Source organism: Ziziphus jujuba, chromosome 1, assembly GCF_031755915.1.
Source record: "Ziziphus jujuba cultivar Dongzao chromosome 1, ASM3175591v1".
In the NCBI taxonomy this organism is placed as follows: domain Eukaryota; kingdom Viridiplantae; phylum Streptophyta; class Magnoliopsida; order Rosales; family Rhamnaceae; genus Ziziphus; species Ziziphus jujuba.
In genome coordinates this window covers 36,841,414-36,849,545 of record NC_083379.1, presented here as the reverse complement: position 1 = coordinate 36,849,545, position 8,132 = coordinate 36,841,414, and the positions used below count along the sequence as shown (strand labels likewise).

Below are 8,132 nucleotides of genomic sequence, written 5' to 3'. Positions count from 1 at the left end.
GAAAATTTTACTAGATAGAAATATTTGGAAAAAATATTGAGCAATTCATTTAATTTATTTGTGCTTCTATGATAAGTTACTTGTTATACTTTTATGACATAATGTATAAATGAATAATATATCAATTACTTATGCTTATAAAAATAATTTTATAAATAAAAATTATTTTTAAGAGATTTTTCTCAATAATTGTGTCATTAAAGACATGAAAAATTATTTAAAAAGCTTTTTTATGTTAAAAAGGTAATGCAAAATTATTTAAAAACTTTTTTATGTTTAAAAACTAATAAGAGACTTTTTTTTAACAATGCGTCATCTTTTATGGCATTTAGCGACTCTTTTCTAAAAACGCATCGCCTATTCCTATATTTAGCGATGAATCTAGAAATTATAACCTCAGAAAAGCATCGCCTATTCCAGCCTTTAGCGACGTTTATTTTTTACAATTTGAAAGTTGTTAGTTTTCTCAAATTATGATTATTTGATAGATAAATTCATACAAAATAATTGATATACAATAAAATTTAAATAAATATTGGCATAAGAATCTAATATGTCAAATAAATGAAATATTAACTAATATAATAATTTTATTATTTTAAAATTAATAATTTGATAAATAGTTAATACATATTTAAGACATAGGAAACAAAATGTAATAAATTTAATTATTTTGAAAATTTTAATAAATAGAAATATGAGGTAAAATTATTAAGCAATTCCTTTAATTTATTTGTGTTTCTATGATAAGTGGTTATATTTCTATGATATAATGTATAAATTAATAATATATCAATTATTTTTGCTTATAAAAATAATTTTATAAATAAAAATTATTTTTAAGAGATTTTTCTCAATAATTGTGTCATTAAAGACTTGAAAAATTATTTTAAAAGTTTTTTTTATGTTAAAAAGGTAGTGAAAAATTATTCAAAAAACCTTTTTATGTTGAAAAACTAATAAGAGACTTTTTTTAAACAATGTGTCACTTTTTATCGCATTTAGCGACTCTTTTTTAAAAACGCATCATCTATTCCTACATGTAGCAATGAATCTGGAAATTACAACCTCAGAAAAGCGTCGCCTATTTCAGCCTTTAGCGACGTTTTTTTTTTTTTTTTTTTCCAACTTGAAAGTTACTTTTTAGTTTTATCAAATTAGGATTATTTGATAGATATCATACAAAATAATTGATAGACAATAAAATTCAACTAAATATTGGCATAAGAATCTAATATTTCAAATAAATGAAATATTAACTAATATAATAATTTTATTATTTTAAAATTAATAATTTGATAAATAGTTCATACATATTTAATACATAGGAAATAAAATGTAATAAATTTAATTATTTTTAAAATTTTAATAGATAGAAATATGAGGCAAAATTATTTAGCAATTCCTGTAATTTATTTGTGTTTCTATGATGAGTTACTTGTTATATTTCTATGACATAATGTATAAATTAATAATATATCAATTAGTTTTACTTATAAAATAATTTTATAAATAAAAATTATTTTTAAGTGATTTCTTCTCAATAATTGTGTCATTAAAGACTTAAAAAATTATCTAAAAAGGTAATGAAAAATTATTTACAAAACTTTTTTATGTTTAAAAACTAATAAGAGACTTTGTTTAACAATGCATCGCTTTTTATCGTATTTAGTGACTCTTTTTTAAAAATGCATCACCTATTTCTACATCTAGCGGCGAATCTGGAAATTATAGTATCAGAAAAGTGTGGCCTATTCCAGCCTTTAGTGACGTTTTTTTTTTTTTTTTTTCCAACTTGAAAGTTACTTTGTAGCTTTATCAAATTAGGATAATTTGATAGATAAATTCATATCACATAATAATTTTATTATTTGAAAATTATTAATTTAATACATAGTTAATACATATTTAATAGATAGCAAATAAAAATATTGTGATAAATTTAATTATTTTGAAAATTTTAATAGAGAGTTAATAAAAATATGAATAAAATATAATGAAATATTAATTAAATATATTAATTATTATTGTTTAATTTTTTTATTTTTCAAGTACAGATTATTTTCTTATTAAATTTCCAAGTATTTTAAATAGTATTTTTGTTATTTAAAAAAGAGAACAGATGATGCAATGTTTTACGTATGCATCACTTGTTTCTTTGTTTTTTTTTTTTTACTTTTATTCTTTAACTATTTTTTTATATTTTTATTCTTTAACTATTTTCAATGTTTATTTGTAGATGAAAAATAAAAAAATAACCAAAGAAAAAAAAATAAAATTGAGAGAAAAGGCGTCACTTTTAATTGTAAATGTGTTGTCTGTTCTCTTAATTAAAAAAATATATATTTTTATAATTGCAACTTTTAAAAGCAAATAAACTATACTTCAAAAGCAAATTAATAACTATTAAAAAAGAAGAAAAAATAAAAAATATCTGGTAACTTTTTTTGCTTTTTATGCGTCGACTGTTCCATCAAATTAAGGAATAAAAAATAAAACTTAGAACAGGATTTTAAAGTAAATAAATTGTACTTGGAAATCAAAATAATTAAACTACCACTTTAGTAATTTTGTTTCACATATATAAGAAATATTTTCAGTATTTATTTTTAGATGAAGAATAAAAAACTAATTAAAAAACAAAAAGAAATAATGACATTGATGGAACAAGCGATGCTTTAAGATGTAAATGCATCACCTGTTCTCTTAATTTTAAAAAGAAAAAAAGAATCTTAAAAAGGGTTTTAAAATTTTACGCGTTTGTTCTAAAAATGTTTGGCACGTTTTAAAATTTTTATGCGTGCTTTTCAATCCCTTTTCTTTTCTCAAACTACATCAAGTACACTACCTAATAGATGTTATATTTAGAAGCAATATAAGAGAGACTTCAAGAGTGGGATATTTCGGGTTTCATTTGTCATTTTCCTACGTTGCCGTCGGGAAGCTGGGTTTCTCTGTTTCGCCTTCGTGGTTAGCTGGGTTTCTTGTTTCTTCATCTCCATCATTAGGTGAGTTTCTTTTTTCATTGTGGTTGGCGGTGACATGTGGTGGGTTGAGTTTTTTTTTTTTTTTTTTTTTTTCTCATTTTAACCGGAGGTTATGTTCGTTGGGTTTTCTTAATTTTGCTTTTGTAGATATTTTGTTTATGATATTGCTTGACATTGTTTTGTTTAGTTCAACAAGTATTTTATGTTGAAGATATTCAAGATGGTCTGTTGTTTCAACTCCACCACAATATCATACTTTTGTTGAAGAATATGTTCTTAACGATACTACGATGGCTCACAATCCATTTGTCATACAGTTGCCAAGTATCGATAAAAATGATAATGTGGATGAATGTGAGAGTAACTATGTTCGTAATATGCCTCGCCAAATCTTAAGAACAATAGTAATATTATTTAAATTTTCATTTACTAAATTACTTTTTAATAATTAATATTAATTTATTTATTTTGCATAAGTGTTAATAATTTTTTTTTAATTTTTTTATATATAGTATGACGGTATAATATCGTCAATAAGAGGATGTCAACTTTCATCTCAATGACTATGCATTCATGAAAGTTTAATTAATATTGCTTTTGCTTTTGCATATACAATAGTTTACCAAATTGTAAGAATATTTCATGAGATACTATTTAATTTGTTTGATAATTATTTTGTTATGAAAATGTTTACTTTAAATTTTTATATTCTAATTATTTTGAATGAAGCTAATTTTAATTTTTTTTATATTTAATATTTTTTACTAAATTTTAACAAAATTTCAACCTTCAGCGATGGTCTAGACTTGTGTCCCTATTTTTAGTGATGCTTTTATTTAAATATATAGCGACGTAAAAAAAAAAAGTCGCTAAAGGTTAAACATATATGAAATTAGCGACACGTAGTTGTAAGTAAACGATGACGTATAACTACACAAGTCGCTAAAAATTCACAAATTAGGGACGCATACGTTTACATAAAACAGTGATGCAGTGTAACAAGTCGCATAAATGTAGCATAGCTGTTTTTTCCATATTAGCGACATATGACTTTACATAAAATAGCGATGAAGTTTAGATGTGTCGCTAAAAATGCTAAAAAGTAGCGACGTAGAGATTTAGAGTCGCGGATTCCTCTATGTTTAGCGTCGCAAGTCTCTTTACATTTAGCGTCTTTGTTTTGTATTGCATCGTTGGTTTGTCCACATTAGGCGACTTTATTACTGCGTTGCCTTTGGTATAATGTTTTTAGCGACACAACGTTATGCGATGTGGTGAACTGCATCTTTGTTTATTTCATTTAATGCATTTAATTGCAGCACTAATCAGCACGATTTGCATAGTAGAAAGAAATGATAATTCAAGTTCCATCAACTATTCCAACTCCAAAGGCTGCTGCCAATGTATCCGATGTGAATCGCCATTCTGGCAGTTTTCATCCCAACATTTGGGGTGACCATTTCCTGTCATATGCTACTACTGACTCTATGGTTAAAAAAAAAAAAAAAAAAGAAGAAAAAAGAAAAAAATTGTTAAAATTAATTTTAATACGAATATAGTTTCGAGCTTCTTATGCATCTGGTTTTTTTTTTTTATACAAAAATAGTCTCGAACTTTTTTTTTGTAGGAAGTTGAAGGAACAAGTGAAGAAGATGGGAGTGGCTACTGTCTATAATCCTTTGGAAAAGCTCGAATTGATTAATGCTATACAGCGCTTAGGCGTGGCTTACCATTTTGAAAGCGAGATTGAAGAAATTTTGCAGCAAATCAACACTCTTAGTTACCACTATGGTGACCATGAAAATGATTTTGACCTTTACACTGTTGCTCTCCGCTTTCGGTTGCTTAGACAACAAGGTTATAATAGTCCTTGTGGTAAGTACTTGCATCAAACACTTTGAAGCACTTATATCACATATCTGTATATAATTGTTATAAAAATTAATAAAGAACTAATTTACAAAGTTTGGGTGGTGAATTAAGCAGATATATTCAGCAAGTTCAAGGATGTGGAAGGGAAATTTAAGGAGTCCCTTGTTGATGATGTTCGAGGAATGCTAAGTTTATATGAAGCTACACACCTTAGGCTTCATGGAGAGGATATACTGGACGAAGCTCTTGCTTTTACTACCACCCATCTTGAGCGTGCAGCATCCAATTCGACCCACCCTCTCTCACATGAAGTTGCTCATGCCTTAAATCGGCCTATCCGAAGAGGCTTACCATGACTAGAGGCAAGGTATTACATGTCCATCTACCCCCAAGACCCTTCACACAATGAGGTTCTTCTAACTTTCGCAAAGTTAGATTTCAACTCTCTTCAGCAAGTGCACAAGAAGGAACTAAGTGATATTGCAAGGTATTATCAGATTTGACAAAGTTGTAAGCTTGTGTATATATATATAAAGCTTGATACAGTAGGTGAGATCGCCCAATTTTTGGTGGGCGTTTACATTTTAATACCAGTAATAAGATCATCCTACTTCCAATAATATAATATAGACACCCACAAAAAATCGAACTATTTTAACCAACATAGAAAAATCATGTATTCATAAATACAACAAGATACTTGAAAATGATCTTTTTTTCTTTTTTATTTTTTTCTATTTTTTTGTGGTTGGGATTTAGGTGGCGGAAGGAGTTGGAATTTGCAAAGAAGCTACCTTTTGCTAGAGATAGAATAATTGAGTGTTACTTTTGGATTCTGGGTATTTATTTTGAGCCTCAATATTACATTGCAAGGAGGATGGTAACCAAAGTCACTGCAATAACCTCTATTATTGACGATATCTATGATGTGTACGGCACACTTGAAGAATTAGAGCTCTATACTGAAGCTGTGGAAATGTTTGAATTCTCATTTTCTATGACCATAACTGTTTAATGTAATTAGAATATATCTTGTAGAACATGTTATTTAATATAAAGTGCATTGTTTTATTTTCAGGTGGGACATTTGTATGGTTGGTCAACTTCCAAACTACATGCAGTTTTGTTACCGGGCACTCTTGGACTTTTATAGTGAAATTGAAGAGGAAATTACCAAACTAGGAAAATCATATCGTGTTGACTATGCTAAACAAGCAGTAAGAACCTCCTGAAAAAACATGCATCTTGTTCTCTTCCCCTAAACCCAAGGGGAGAAAGAAGCATTTCGTGAAAAAGGAGAGAAATGAGACAAAATCATTATATTGATTTCGTTACATCAATATATGAACTATAGTTGGTCCACATTTTACAAACTTGACATTTTAATTATTTTGGAAAGACAATGCTTGTCCCAAAAAAAATAAGAAACCATAGTAATAATTAAAACACCAAACGACCATATAAAAACAACTAATTATAAATAAAACCAGTTATAAATATGGACAGGTCTTAATGTTATAAAATAATTTTGGTTGGTGATTTTATTTTTATTTTTTCTTTCAGATGGAATATCTAGTGAGAGCTTACTTGGAAGAGGCCAAATGGTTTCACAAGAAACACATACCGACAATGGAGGAATATATGTCTGTGGCTCTTGTTACCTGTGCGTATGCAATGCTGGCAACCACTTCCTTTGTTGGCATTGGAGATGAAGTTACTAAACACTCCTTCGATTAGTTATTCAGTAAGCCAAAGATTGAAAGGGCATCATCGGTAATTTGCAGACTCATGGACGATGTGGTATCCCACAAGGTGAAACATAGTACTTATCAAATATTTGTCTTTTTTGTATTATTATTTATTCATTCACAAATGAAGCTAGGCTAACTACGCTTATAATTGATTTTATATATATATATATATATATATACACACACAATATCTAAATTTACAGTTTGAGCAAAAGAGAGGACATGTTGCGTCAGCCGTGGAATGTTACATGAAACAGTTTGGAGCCACAGAAGAAGCAGTGAATGAATTTCGCAAACAGGTTAGCGATGCATGGAAAGACATAAACGAAGATTGTCTCTACCCAACTTCGGTTTCTATGCCACTCCTCGTGCGAATTCTCAATTTTTCACGTGTCATTGATGTTATTTACAAGGATGAAGATGGCTATACTCATGCTCACATTGTGCTCAAGGAATTAGTGACTTCTCTGCTTATCAATCCTGTACCTCTGTAATATAATAATTATAAACTATGTAAGATTAATTTATGTGAGTTCTATTCTATTTGCTAGGAAAGTGGGTAGTTAATCCTTAATTAGTAGTTGAAAATGTTGAAAGGATTAATCTGTTTTAAGGTATGCCATATAAAATGAACGTCAATAAAATTTGTTAGTTGCAAATCTTCTTATTAAAAATATTTTTACTATTGGTACACATTTATAGTCCTATCAATTATTCTGGATTATCAGTGGAAAAAAAAAAAAAAAGTTATTTGTGGAGCATAAGCGGTCAAGGTCAAGTGGCTGTATATGGAGCGGTGGGGCTAGTAAATGGTGGCTGTCTATTTTGGGTCATGATATTTATAACGTCCCCATCGAACATCGAACGTAAAGGATCTGGATCCTTTACTAGGAAGTATCTTATGTCATGGCACATATGCTGAGATGGTACCACTCCTAATTATAGTGTAATTTTATGTTAAATAAATTTAAAAATATTGAACACTTTATATTGTAAGGCTTAAGTAGGCGATCGCAGATTTTAGGTTTAACAAATTTGGTGAGATATTCTAGGTTTTAGTATTTTGTTTTTTTTTTTCTTTTTTCTTTTTTATTTTTTTTTATTTGCCCATGAAAATTATTTTTAATTTTCCATTAATAAATTTATTTTTATTAGGCCAAAAATTCAAATTTTATTATGATTTTTATTTTTTTGGTCTAATTTGAGGTCCAAAAATATGTAATTATGATTGTAAGTCTATTTAGCTTGCTACACTTTGAATAATAGAACAATCTTTGTAATCATGGTGGACAAAGAAGGTGCGAAGTTTAAAGAAAGGCATATAACAACCCTTCCCAAGAAGATGCCCGTAATTTGAAATTTTCGAATGGTTTACCAAAGTTGACCAAGTTGAACTTTCTAAGTGGGATCAAGTTTGACTTTTTCGTGGAGATGACTTTTGATTTTGACTCTTGTGCATTTGCATAATGCTTATTGATATGGGTTTATAAATTAGTGGCACGCCTGATTCGGAGTTACGGAT

At 28.1% G+C, this 8,132-nt stretch overlaps 1 pseudogene; it reads left to right on the top strand.

Annotated features, from left to right (window-relative positions):
- Positions 1–375: 375 nt before the first annotated feature.
- Positions 376–7,104, top strand: LOC107425845 ((-)-germacrene D synthase-like; annotated as a pseudogene).
- The last annotated feature ends 1,028 nt before the right edge of the window (positions 7,105–8,132 follow it).